The sequence below is a fragment of the Lissotriton helveticus genome, chromosome 6 (genome assembly GCF_964261635.1).
Source record: "Lissotriton helveticus chromosome 6, aLisHel1.1, whole genome shotgun sequence".
Classification (NCBI taxonomy): domain Eukaryota; kingdom Metazoa; phylum Chordata; class Amphibia; order Caudata; family Salamandridae; genus Lissotriton; species Lissotriton helveticus.
This window is the reverse complement of record NC_136067.1, coordinates 1,633,342,669-1,633,356,564: the sequence shown is the minus strand read 5'-3', so window position 1 is coordinate 1,633,356,564 and position 13,896 is coordinate 1,633,342,669. Positions and strand designations below refer to the sequence as shown.

General features: G+C 44.2%; 1 protein-coding gene across 3 annotated transcripts in view; it reads left to right on the top strand.

The window, feature by feature from the left end:
* The first annotated feature begins 3,157 nt into the window (after positions 1 to 3,157).
* The window catches only part of LOC144763659 (N-acetyllactosaminide beta-1,3-N-acetylglucosaminyltransferase 2-like), a 136,272-nt gene continuing 125,533 nt past the window's right edge, over positions 3,158 to 13,896 (top strand). Inside the window, exon 1 of one of the 3 annotated variants that reach the window (XM_078649469.1) lies at positions 3,158 to 3,392. The gene's annotated coding sequence lies outside the window, so the exon portion shown is untranslated. The other 2 variants (XM_078649471.1, XM_078649470.1) reach the window with 2 other exon arrangements.

The window sequence follows — 13,896 nt, the reverse complement described above, 5'->3', positions numbered from 1 at the left end:
TCTGGAGGATGAAGAGGGTGGTATGACTGGAATGCCTCCTATGCATGGAGGCAAGTGGTACGTGGATTCCGACAGTGTAAGAGTTCCAAGTTGTTTCTACTTATTGTAATAAAATCCAGTGGCGGCTACTCTAACCTCAAAGCAGAGGGGCAACGTGAATGTCAGATGAGGAACGGGTGCACGGTGGAAATAATAAATTAGAACCACTATCATCCTGCTGCGGTCTCCGCCTTGGTGCTCCTCTCCTGACGCCGAGCACACTGCATTGGCTCCCAAGAGCCAATCATGGCGCTGCTCTCCTGCTGGTAATACCATGATTGGCCTGAGCGGGCTGAACTAAAACTCTCATAGGCTCTGGGAGTCTGCGCCTTTTTTCCACCCAGCTGTGCAACACAGCTGCGTGGAGAAATGTAAGTGCACATGTCGGTTTGGCTGCCCTAAGATGGCCGGCCAAAACCGACATGCGCACTTACAGTGCACAACTCTCCTCCACCCTCTGTGACGCTCCGTCAGGAGGGCCCTGCCCGGAGGCTGGCAATTGGCTCAGCAAGAAAAATACAATTATAATAAACTGGTATTATTATAATTTTATTTTTCTGTGGGGCGACGATCCCTGCCATAATGGAGGAGTCGCCCCTGATTTAGAATCCTTTTAACATTGGAGGAGGTGAAGGGTATCCCACCGGGGCGAGATCCCGAGATGGCTTATTAGGGGTGTTCCGAGGATGAGATGGCTTTGGGGTCAGTGTACTTTGGTGGCCATTGGCTGTGTGCTGGCCAAGCGGGGCGTAGCTAGGCACTGGGTCTGGAGCTCAGAGGCTGTCCGCACAAGTACATTAAAAGTTGGGGCCCATGGAAAGGGCATTTTCACATCCTGTGCACTGTATAAGGGTGGCCATGTATAGTAACCCCCTCCATACTTGTCCGGGTGCTCCCAATGGGATCGACGAGGGTGGGACTAAGTGGTACACTGCAGCTGAACAATTAGGTTGTATGCTCCCGGATAAGCTTGTATGTAACGCTGAAAATGTTTTGTGTTGTCATGAAAACAATAAGAAATGATTTACAACAAAAAGAAAGCTCCCGTATATCGTCACTAACAGGTCTACAAGACAGCCGGGCTGTCAAAACACCAACGTAAAAAACAAGCATTTGCAATGCAATAGGTCTCGCATTTACGCGAGTTTAAGGTATTGGCATTGTAAATGACAATTCCTTTTATTTATGTTTTAAAAACCAAAACATAAATAAAAGGCAGTCATTTACAATGACAATAGCTCTAACTCTTGTAAATGCGAGACCTATTGCGTTGCAATGCTTGTTTTTCCTGGAGGAACAAAATTGCAGACAGAAATATAAATAAGGATGGACTTATTTCACTTCTGCTCTTCGAGATTAATTTCAACAGACGTTTTAGGTTCTCATTATGAGTGGCCCGGAGTAATCCCTATTCTTTCCCCGTGGGATTAAATCAGGGGTAAAGAAATAACGTGCTAATTCCTGCGTGTTTTTTCTAGTGCTTCATATGGATATTTCGCCTGGTTTAGGCAGCAGAAAACTTCGTATGAAACCACTTAAGATTCTGCTGCAGAGATGTTCCTCGCTCGGAACCGGCGCTGTAGCAGAGTTTGGGAACTAGAGTCAGACAAGCCCCAATGAATTATGTGAGCAAATGTACAAGGGAAACAACATTCCCTTCCAATAGTAATCCGTCCGATAGCCCAAGAATGGAAGATGCATAGCCTGCCCATACTAGGGGTATTGTTTGAAAATAGTGAGCTATTAGACAGAGAATTATGTATTGAAAAGCTGATGAGTACTACCCGACTCATCTGCTACACTGGCAGAATAAGAGACTGATCTGGGGAGCTGGAAGAAGGAATACAATCCCAATAGAATTCATTTTTCTACAAGTAACTAAGAAAAAATTAAAATTGAGTTTATATTTCCACATAAGCAACTCACAACCAGTTCAGAGTCACACCTCCATGACTGACTGATAGAAAGACTCAAACGTAGTATTTCGGAGGCACAAACGATCTACGGCCTGAAAAGTTGTTGGGCTGCTGGGCTGCGGCTCTGAAGCAAAGGCATTGTTCTGACTGAATCTAATTGAACAGGGGCCAGGTATGTCAGTACAGCTTCGGAATGTGACCTCGGTTGGGTCTGACATGAATTTGGCTCTGATCCAGACAAGCCCCTCAGAGAAGGGAAGCTCGAGCGTGAGGCAAGGACATAACACACGCATGACCAGCAACAGACGGGTGGTTTCTTATCAGAAGATTTTATATAGCGCAAACATTACCCAAAAGTTTCAGAGCGCTTTACAAAAGAAGCTGCTAATTAAATACAAGAGCGGCCGGGAAGCGGCCAGGAAACACAAGTAATTAGGGGAGGAGAAGCCGCACAGCACACGCTGGGAGAAGCCCTTTGATGTGCTGTGCGGCCGCGATGCGCGCTCTGTGCTGGGGGAGGGCCATTAGGAACAGGAACAGATGGCCATGAAAGTGTATGGGCCAAATGCGCGTGCCTGTACGTGCACTCGAAGAAAACGCCACGGAAAAAAGTGGTGGTTTGACTATCCGATGGAGCACATGAATTCTCCCCCATTTCCCATTGCTTCGCAATGGAAAAGGACGAGACCTAAAAAACGACAAGTCTCACAACGCATTGTACACTTGGCTACAATGCCAGGGTTTGTTGTTGGTGTCACGCATTTGGCGGGTATATGGAAATATAGTGTTTGAACGCGTGGGTACATTTTTACAAGTTATACAACTGTTAGCTTCTGCACCTCTTTGTTAACGAAATGTGCTTATTCTATTATTACTCAGTGTTAACTGTCATATTGTATTTCACTAGGCACATGGCCAGTGCACCTTCGCAGTTGTTGCAACTTTGCATTTTATTTCATGGACTGTCTGTACAGCGTTAAGGAACTGAACACCCAGCGTTGGCTTGAGATATTCTGTGACATCATGTCTGCACAGCTGTCTGTCAGCTCAGCCCCGAGTCTGTGTTTCTTTCCCCTTCCTAAAGACGCAGACCAAATGTGAGCATAACACACTCCGGCAGAAAAGTGTTTACTCGAAGCACTTCCGGACAGGCGCACGTGACACAGTCTTTGGGTGTGTTTTGAAATAGAAAAAAAAAAGAAGAAAAAAAATGCGCCGGGTTGGCCCCGGCTGATCAGTGGAGCTGCAGAAGCCCGAGCGGCGGCCAGGGAGCAACAGCTGCGCCCAGGAGAGGTGGAAGGCGCCGGGACATGGACAGCACTTAACTCCCGGGAGGAGCCGCCGGACCGTCACCCTGTGGCATGGCGAGGGGACTCGGATTTTGGGGGGGAAGGAGTCGCCCGGAGATGTGTTCCTCAGTTAAAGACACGAGAGCAGGTAATTGTGAAATAGGGCAGCCTGGTTGATAACGGAGCCTTGCGCAGTGGGCAGGGGCCGCTTCCCTCTTTGGCTGTCTCCGGTGGGAGTGGACGCAGCGCCTCTTCCCAGACTATTCACAGAAGTGGAAGTGAGATTGGGCGCTGAGGAAATGTGACGGGCGGGGAAGGGAAGGGGAGTGGTGCCGGCAGATGTCTTGGGTGCAGTCGAGGCTGCTCGGGTGTGGGACCGCCGACAAGTGGGGAGGCTGCCCGCCCGGAGGTGAGTTCAAAGAAGAGGGTCTCGCACGGTGGCGGGCGGGTCCGGGGCCACAAAGTTAGCCGGTGCGGTCCCCGCCCGCATGCCTGGGTTTCCTTCAGTTTAATCCGTGAGCCGCCAGCAGCCTTCCTTTATTCTGTATAATGGTGTTGTGGAACACACCTCATCACAAGATTACCGGATGACTCGGTGTCATTAGGGACACTATGTTCCTTCCAGTTATGCTTTCTTCCCCCCTTTACAAGACATTTTCTTCAGGTGTTAAAGAGCCTTATTGTCAACTTGAAATAAACTCAAACGACAACTCTCCCCTCCCCCTCGGCATTTTTTGGTGAAAAATGGTGCTCTTGATGGTATGGCATCCAAAACTCACCGTTAGGTGTGCAAGTAGTTTATTTGGTCCTATTTAGCGCCCTCTTTTGCATTCTAGACGTCTTTCACATGCGAAGTCGATAGTACAGGTCCCAGAGTTAAAAGGGAAAACGGCAAGGATGAGTCAGCCATTCGTCTGACCTGGGACAGATGTACTTTTCACTCGCTCTCAGCCTGCCTTGTATGAAGGGAGCGCTTAAAAACCGGCGTTTGGTGAACTGCATTGCCCGATCCTGTACTGCCTTTCGTGGAATATGAGGCGCCGGGGTCCGGGGCAGTGTTTGCCTAAGATCACACAGTTTGATCAGGAGGAGCGATGTCCTTGGTTTCACAGTCGAGAGTTGCGGTAGTTGTAGGAGCGCTGTGTCAGGTGTAGGGTTGAGTCCTTGTGTTCTGCGGGCGCAACGTGGGGTGGCTGAGTTTTAGAAACTGAACAGGGCAAGTCCCAGAAAAAAAGAGGGGGGGGCTAACCAAGTTAAGTAGTATGAATGATAGTGACATCGTGGCGCGTGACAACGCACGTGGCATCACAACCCATGACCTCGCAGGAAGTGATAGACCAAGAAGTGATATCAGATCTTAAGACCTCAGACATGTTTTGCTTGTCTATCGTGAGTACATTTGAGCGCATTACATTATTTGACAAATTAGATTTTCTGATGGAGTTGTGCCTAAAAAGTAACATAACTCCCGCGCAAAATCGTGGCCTCAATTTATAATTTTTTTTAACTCTGCTAGAAAGAAATTGGCAACAAGTAGCAACATATCTGTTCTGCTTTATTGGTTGCAAAGTCTGCATTTTAAAATATATTATGGGGCTAAGGCATCTGCTGCACAGATCTATGTGCTTAGTACATCTGAAGGAAGAATAATAACGGTAAGTTAATTTGTAGGTTCATGCACTTGCTGTAGAGACCTGTTTTTTACCAAGTCCCAGTTTTGAATCAAAGTAGCACAGAATGTTAATATGTCTCCTGTAAAGCACATTATGTGACACGCAGATGATGCATTTTATTTTATGTAGATGGGTAAGTGGGTCACTGCTTTTAACACGGAGATCCTTTTTTACTTGCAGTTTATACATTGTAATCCTTCAAATGTAGTATAGGGATCTATGAAAGACATGGCTCCTACTCCTTGTAACCCCTACCGTTTTATGTTATTTATCCTGTAAAATGAATTTACACACGTTAAGATTTATTGTCAATGTATAACGTTCGTGTGTGAAGTAAAGCGTTTAGACACTCTGGAATGGGATGAGTAGCACTATAAAAGAAATAAAACAAAATAGTGGTATTTAAATTGTAATTTGTGTAAATACTGGGACGGACCAACACATCTGGCATTCTTGCAATGCATACATTCAGTCTTTATATAAACCACAACAGCAAGGGTGCACCACCTTTAACATTTAGTATATAGTGTTCAATGAGTCACAAAGGATGACATTCCTCATTTAGATATCTTTTATTTAAAAAAACACGGATGAAGCACCATACAGCCGACATGTTTCGTCCCAACATGGGGACTTCTTCAGGGCTTCTGCAAATGTAGTTAATTTCAAAGATGATGAGAACTTGAAGATGATAGAAATATGGCAACATTGATGGCGTGATTTCGTCTCAGGAAAAAATAAATCCAAATAATCCCATGAGCGCATCCAAAATACTTCAAACTGTACTTCAAATGTGTCAAAATAAAGTTCTCACCGCTACTGTATAGAAGAAATCTATCTAAAATCAGTGTCTAATTATACAGTCCAATATGTCATAGAAACGGAAGAGTACATAAGACATCCAATGCCACCACCGGTCTTTGATAGGACCGCTTGGCAAAATTCCGTAGAGGTTCCCCTTAGCGACAGTGAAACATCCTCCAGCAGCGTATTCAGTCTTTATATATAGGGATTGAACAAAGTCAAAACTATGGCCTCTCTTAAGTACCTGTGAAGTAATAGATGTGTGGCGTTGTTTCCCCTCTGTTGCATTTGCAGCTAGGTGTGAGGTTCCAGGTAGCTCCCAGCCAGGATACACAATCAAAAGGAGGCCTGGCCTTTGTTTTGGGCTCAAATGGAGTTCAAAATAACGAAGTCCTCCCCCCACCACCACCTGCACATTTCTGCTCGGAGCTAAAACAGTCAAGGGGCAGGTGCTGCTGGAAGCTACAGGGACCAGTTCAGCACATTCCTGTGGGGCCCACCTTATTGGCGGGGGAGAGGGCGTCCACCCTGTGAAAAGAGTGGGTGGACTCAGTGTCCCCCCTGACTTGTGCCCTTCTGGTGAATAAAGCCTTAATTTCATTGGAGTAACAGTAGCGCATTTATATAGCATTTAGTTCCCCTGACGACAGTCCATATAAACACATTGATCTAGTTTTATTACTGTTAAGGATGTTTGTCATTTGCCCTGTTACCACATTCCATCGTGGCCTTGTCTGTGGGGATGCACAGGCGCCTGGCAGCAGTGGATGTGATAACCCTCTGAGGGCTACACTGAGAGGTCTCTCCCACCCCAATATGAAAATCCTATATTTTTGTTGTCAAATGTCGTCCATGTGCGAACGTTCGTGTCTTTTAGACTCAGCGAGTTCTGATGCTTAAAAGGACTCTTATTTCCATATAGATGCGTGTGCGCCTCCTCTGTGTCGACGTTTCTCTCCGACATCACCATTGTGTCTGAAATGCGTCGCATCTTGTCACGCTAACCCCAAATCAAAGAAGGCACAAAATTCACACTCGTGCATCTTACACAACACCGACGTTTCTCAGTCATCAAGAGCCGGGGGTTGTGAAAAGTTGCACGTTCACGTTACTGTGGTTGAGGCTGTCCCACCGTTTCATCCTTCCGAGGTTAATGACATTGCCATGTGTTCAGTTTGCTCATTTGGAAAAACGAATAATAAATAGGCAGGTGGTGTTATATAAAAATGTTTTCTTTTTAAATAGCACAAGATGATAAGGTCGTTTGTACAAGCACTTTCACTGTTATGTACACACAATGAGTGGATAAGGTTGCATCCGTCTGCAGCAGGCATGTGAACCTAACGAGTCACAGATCAAGCGCTAGGAAGACGATGACAGTGCTGTTTGTGCTCCCCGACTGGCGGAAGGGGGAGCCCTGTTCCCAGCTGTGGATCATCATTTTGGAATCTGAAATAAATGTATTTTGAAACCGCTGAGGTCCCACTCATACTCGGTTATGGAGGTAATGAGAGCTTTTCGGAAACAAGGTCGTTGTCATTGGAACTATTTGCATGTTGTCGCTGTAATGCGCCCTCTGCTGGCGGCGCGTCGCAGATGCGGCTGTCTGGCGGCGCCCGCTTCTACCTTTCCACGGGAGGTCATGCAGGCACTGTCACATGCCCCACCTCTGGTGTTGCTCTGGGAGGAGTTCCGTGTTTTTCTCAGGCCTGGGGCGATTTCCAAGGGTTTCTCCCCTCCTCTTTTTTGCCGGAGTTAGCATTAATGTTGCAAACTTCAACCCCAGCCCGGGGCGGGCTCGGCTAGCGCCAGCATGTGCTTTCTTGGTAAGCCTTTATGTGGCCTGACATCTGTCGGGCCACGTGAAACCCGAGATGGAAGCCGGCACGGACCCACGCCTTGTCGTGACCGTGGGGGCGGGGGCTCAGCTGTTCTTGGCCCCTGTCCCTAGAGAAGGAGGCCCCGAGGGAAGCTGCTTTTGGAAAATAACCAGTTGAGTGTTTGTGATTGTGTATCAGCGGCAGTATCCATGTAATTACCAAAAATAGCCCGGGTCAGTCAGTTTTAGGTCCACAATAGCCCCTTTCTTGGCCGGCCAGTTCTGGCTTCTCCCCCCCCCCCCGTTAGTTCGACCGAGGGGTGCGCACGAGAGAGGAGTGTGACATCACCTCTTGCTTTGTACCTTGTTTTTAATATTTATTTATTTTATGCGTTTTTATATAGCTCGGACTTTACCCGAAGGTGTCAGAGTGCTTCACAATAGGAACAGAACTGATACATGAGGAGAAAATTACACAAGTGAACAAATTACAAAAGCAAACGTTAAGATACATGAGGCAGGCAAAAGTGACAATTGTGAGCAAACAAAATACAAGAGGTAGCAAACGGTGCATTACAGGAGGAAAAGGTGACATGTGTGCAGGTTACACAAGCGTACAAAGTTAAGTAGAGGTATAGTTCTGGAATAAAGGCCCGTGCTCGAGGGCCCGTAGTTTCCTGTAGGTCGAGTGTTGCCATGGCGAGGATTCAGTTTAAAAATAAATTGCATTCAACCACAGTTCTGGAGTTTTTCCGAATTCAATCCATTTTTATTTCGATCCTATTACTGTGAGGTGACACTTGTGGGGTTATTACCTGTATAGTCTGTTTGTATTCCTTCCTTTCCGCTCGAATGTTTACATTTTTTTCATAACCGTGGGCTAAAGGGTCAAACATTAGGAAGTTTGTGGTAAATAATCGCATAATTGGAAAAGTGGAAAATTTTAACTACCTTGGTAACTTGTTTAATAGCAAATTAAGCTGGACGCCAGTCATGAAGGTTCAAGCCCAGAGCGCCACGGGCTATAGAGGGCATCTTCCGTTTCTGTAGCAAACTGGGGCAAAAACATGTTACGCACCTCAAAACTCTCTATACATCAAAATGTATATCGGTGGCCACCTATGGGGCAGGGGTGTGGGGGACTGAAACACCATCTGTGATACAGGTGGTGGAAAATAATTTTATAAAAAGGGTTTTATCAGTTCCCAAAGGCTGCCCAAACACCTTCTGCCACAAGGAAATTGGAATGGTCAGTGTTTCGGACACTATTCGTTTGTCCCCTTTATTGTTATGGGGCAAAGTATGGCAATCTGATGACCTGCAACTTACTAAAGACATTATCACTGATTGCATGGCTTTGGAAAATTCAAAACAGATCCCCTGGTTGTCCTATGTTTGTAACATGTTAAACAAAATTGGATTGGGTTTCTATTATGACAATCCTGAAAAAATAGAGGGAAATCATAAGGTGGACATAAAGGCAATGTATTGGAAATCATTGAATCCACCATCCTCGGACAATGTTAATGTTTATACTCGTAGCCTCCAACCTCAGTTTTACCTAACATTTACCCTTAATGTGCAATGGCGATTCCTACTAACAAGGTTTAGACTGGACATTTTGCATTTTTTGCTTGCCTACCCAAAACAAGGGGGTTGGTGTGAGAGGCTGCCCCCTTGTCCATGTAATAATAGGGATAGCCAAAGCACTATACATGTGGTCCTTTTTTGCTCCCTATATCAAGAGCCAAGACTCCGGTTTATTAAACCAATCTTGAAGGGGAGGCAACCTTGCACCTATAAGGAAGGGTATGATTATTTGTCAGCATTATCCTCTGTAGAAATTTGCTGTGCCATGCTAAATTTTATAAGAGTTTCGTTAAAGATCAGGAAGGCCTATGGTTAGCATCACATTGTATAGAATATCCTCTGGTGAAAATCATGTATTATATATTTTTATAACAGTCATTATTATGTCTTTTAAATTTGGGAAAAAGGTATATTTAAAGAAAACTTTTCTTTGTTATGAGGTATGAAATATTGTATGTTCAGTACTTTTATGATCCATTTTATGAATTGAATAAAGTTTTTGAATACGAATACGATCCTATTACTGTGAGGCGACACTTGTGGGGTTATTACCTGTATAGTCTGTTTGTATTCCTTCCTTTCCGCTCGAATGTTTACATTTTTTTTCATAACCGTAGTTAATCCGTTAGATAAGTTTGGGTGACGGTGTAAGCGCGCTTTATTAAAACTACTATGTTTAGAGTTATTTTACGAGTGCACCTGTGTGCTCTCTGGAGCAGTGTTCAGAAGCAGGCGTCACCGCATGAAACTTTTATTTTGATAGTTCCGCAGCATTGATGTCCTTCAAACGGTTAGGCAATGCACTCAGAAAAGGAGACTGTTCCTGACAGTTCAGGAGGTGACAGTGGAACATGGTGAACTGTCCAGAATGTGTGATCCTTGGCAGATCATTTACTCTCCCCTCAACCTTTCACATGATATGCGAAATAGGCTGATGACGAGTATTAAGGGCATTAGAACCGAGTAAGTGTGCAACGGGTGTCTTTCCATTGCACCCATAGTTTGATTTGTAATTAATATATTGTATCAATCGGCGTTTTGAGATCGGAAAGAGTGTATGGGGGGGTAGTTAAGGTGGAGTGCTGTCAGTGGGGGGTGGAGCAACGTTTAAAGTCTTACCGTAACTTTTTTGTTTTGTTTATGCTGTAGACACTATTGCAACCTCGCCTACCATAACTGCATTTTCAGAGACATTAGATCTAAGTGAAATAAGAGAGATACTATTCTGTTTCGTGCGGGAGTACACAGGGGCTGTTGTTTAGGATTGAACTCTATGCAGGCCTTCTTCTCTCCTTCCTCAGTTAGCCACAGTGCTTTTTGGAAATCTTGCCATTATGGGCGCTTCACCACAAGGGGCGCTGTCGGAACATACGGTGTTCGCTGCATACTGACTTCTCTGTTTTTCGTTGCCCCATGTGCTCTGACCAGTTTCCAGTAAATATTATGAGATGCAAACTAATCCAAAAACATAATTTCTCAGGTGTACAATACAGCCAGACCTATGACAATCAAGGCTGTGCATTGAGTATACCTAAGCAAAGCTGCCAACATTGGGAACACTTGGTCAATAGAGACCCTTGTGGAGAAGGGTTATGCATTGTTACATAATTATTCAATCCATGATTCACCTATCATTTTCTATATTTCTGTCCCATTAAAGGCATATTTAGCAAACTCTACTGCATGGAGGGCTGATCTGGCACAGTGGGCTCCCAGCCGGAGTTGCCCTTGCACCACGTAGTCTTTCCTTGCCCTAAATCTGAGTGTGCCTGTTATGGAAACTAAGTTGAATGTAGGAGCCTTCAAAATGGACATTGAATTTCACAGCATCTACTTCAGGCAAATGATGGATCAATTGTGACCATCGGATCCCACATGGGTACTGGCAAACATTTTACCCGGGGCAAAAAGTTCTGTCTATGGCATGCCTGAGGGCTGCACTTATGCCAGCTGGGCGAGAGTCAGGGTAATGAAAGGTGGACGTTGATAGGTGTGAAGCAGATGCATGGTGTGGACAACAAACCGAGTCACATGACTTTTGTCTGCCACCAATGTTCTATTCTCATGCATCAATAATGAAAGTCAAAGCATTAACTTCTAATACTTAATGTGAAAGGGAAAGATATACTCGTCTGAAGGTGGCTGAATTGCAAAATGTGAAACCAGAAAACCTTTATTTATGTCCGTTTAACAGCTTTCTGAATGTTCCTGAACTGTCAAGTGAACAGCAGCCCAGAGCTGCTGGTCACCAGGGAGCCGCAATTAAAGGTAAGGAGGGCTGCATGCAGCCCTCGGGCCGTACTTTAACCCGTTCGGTGCTGATGACGGCTCCTGGTCGTCATCCGTTACGGTGGGCGTGTGCTGATGACGGCCGGGAGCCGTCATGACCACGCCCGCGATCGGAATGTGCCGCACAGGCGCAGAATTCTGGCCGCAGCCAGGGGGTTAAGTATCCCTGATCTAGAACATGTTTTGCTGCAAAATGGGCTTGCCCAGAGCTGTTAAGCCTCAGGAAAGATGTGAAACTGCAGGTATTCCGAGATCACCCGTCCACCATCAATAAAGACTCCAGCTCTTCATGCTGACCAGACTCCTAGTTCGATACCCTAACCGACCCCTGTTGTTTTCTTAGGCATGCACGTAATCATGATTCCGTTCTGTCGCAGCCAGCTAAAGGCCCACCTGTGTCGATCTAAATGTGGCCTGGTTTCTGCAGACTACTGCAGGCCTTCTGCTTGACTTTCTTTGCCACTCATAAGTATGAAATTGATAATGAGGTAACTGTGTTATTGTCTTTCAAAAACCTAAAAGAAACAATATAATCACTCCAGTTGAGTAGGGCTACAGAACCTGATGATATTCCTGCAGTCACAATTAAAGTTAATAATGAATGTTGGGCGAAAAATCTTAATTTCTTATTTCAAGGTATATCCGAAACACGTAAAATTCCTGATTCTAGGAGGGGGGTCTGTCATTTAAACCTGTATTGAAAAAAGGGGTGGGAGTACCTGAACAATCTATAGGCTAATTAGCCTTCAGATGTCTCTAAGAAGATCTTCTCCAAAATATTGCTTTCTACACTGGAAGAGTGGGTGTCTGATTATAATTGTTTACCCCATAGAACAAGGAGGCTTTTGAGCAGGCTATTCCACAACTGATCACTGCTTTGCGGTAAAGTGTGAAGAAGTCCATTGAGATATACCAAAGGTTATGTGCTGTTTTGTACAGCTTTCAATACGGTTGATAGAGGAAGGTTATGAAGAAAATTGCAAACTTGGAGCTTATCAATGCTAATTCAATTATTGTATACATCGAATTTGACTCTTTTTAGTGAGATGACCCCTCTGGTCACCTCATGAAAAAGCTATATATATTGCGTCAAGGGTGTATACTGGATTCAATTCTTTTCAGCTTGTATGTGGATGAACTACTTGGCGCACTAAATGTTACAAGCTAAAATGGGACTCATCCATATACCCCGTTTAATGTATGGCGATGACCGTGCCTTGTTTGACTACGCTCCCAGGGATCTTCAAATTAGGCCGGTATATCTAAGTAGCATATTGTAAGATAAACCTTCTATAGAAAAATATGGAAAAAATAAGTTCTAGACTTAGGAGAAAAAAGGTGGCCCATCTATCTAGGCTTTTACATGGGAGAAAAATAGAAGTTAGAATCTATAGATATTTAGGATTGCGCTTTTCTACAAATTTAAACTGAAATGAACATATACAAAGTATTTAATTTACAGCACTTTTACAGTCAGGTTTCCTAGGGAACTTTAATTCAGTTAATGGAGGGCTGTCATTTTCATCTTCTTTAAAAGCATTTTTGCACAAAATCCCTCCTTTAGCACTTTATGGATCAGAATTTGTTTTGTATAAAATATAAATGACATTTTAGATCCAGTGAAAGTAGCTGTTTAAAGAGAATGTTTGTCCTTTCAAGCATGCGTTGTGAAATTAATTTATTATCTTGGTCTCACATGGCTGCTATTCGTTATTTAAACACATTTTAATAAACTTTCATCATATAATGGAGTCATTAAATTATCCCAGATCTGATGGCTGGAATCACAAAGTCGTTAGCTTAAATGGGCGCCGGCTCTATTGAAATATATACAAACATTTGCAGTGCAATAGATCTCGCATTGCTAAAAGTTTGAGCTATTGACGTAGCATTGTTATTTGCAACGGCAACAGCTCAAACTTTCAGCAATGCAAGACCTATTGCATTGCAAATACTTGCTTTTTGTGCCCTCCCCTCTATCCCCCTACCTAGGGGTAGGGGGATAGAGGGGATAGTAGGCTGTCCCCTCACCACTGTATCGCATAGTACTAATTAATATTCTCTTTTATATTAATTACACTGTACCCATGTTGTATATTTTTGTTTCAATAAAAAAAATGACAAAAAAAAAAGGTATATTGTTCGAGAAAAGTCTTAATTCTATCTTTATTTTACACCTGGCTGCCGAAGTGATTCCATTCTTAAAAACTTGTATCTTTAAGAGATTTCACATCTGAGCATATAGTCCGTCTAAGTGTATAACTTTCTTGGTGGGTTGCCTTATTGATGGGTGTAGATTGAGGTGCAGTGGGTATGTGCGCGTTTGGAGATGATCCTATATTTTGACTGAGTAATTGGATGTTATTCATCTTATTGATGTCTATGTAAGTTTGTTTTAAGGCCTGCAAGTGTAGTAAATGTTGCTGCCGTATACATAACTCTCTTTCACTGGTGTGTTTGTGTGGACCTTGCAACCT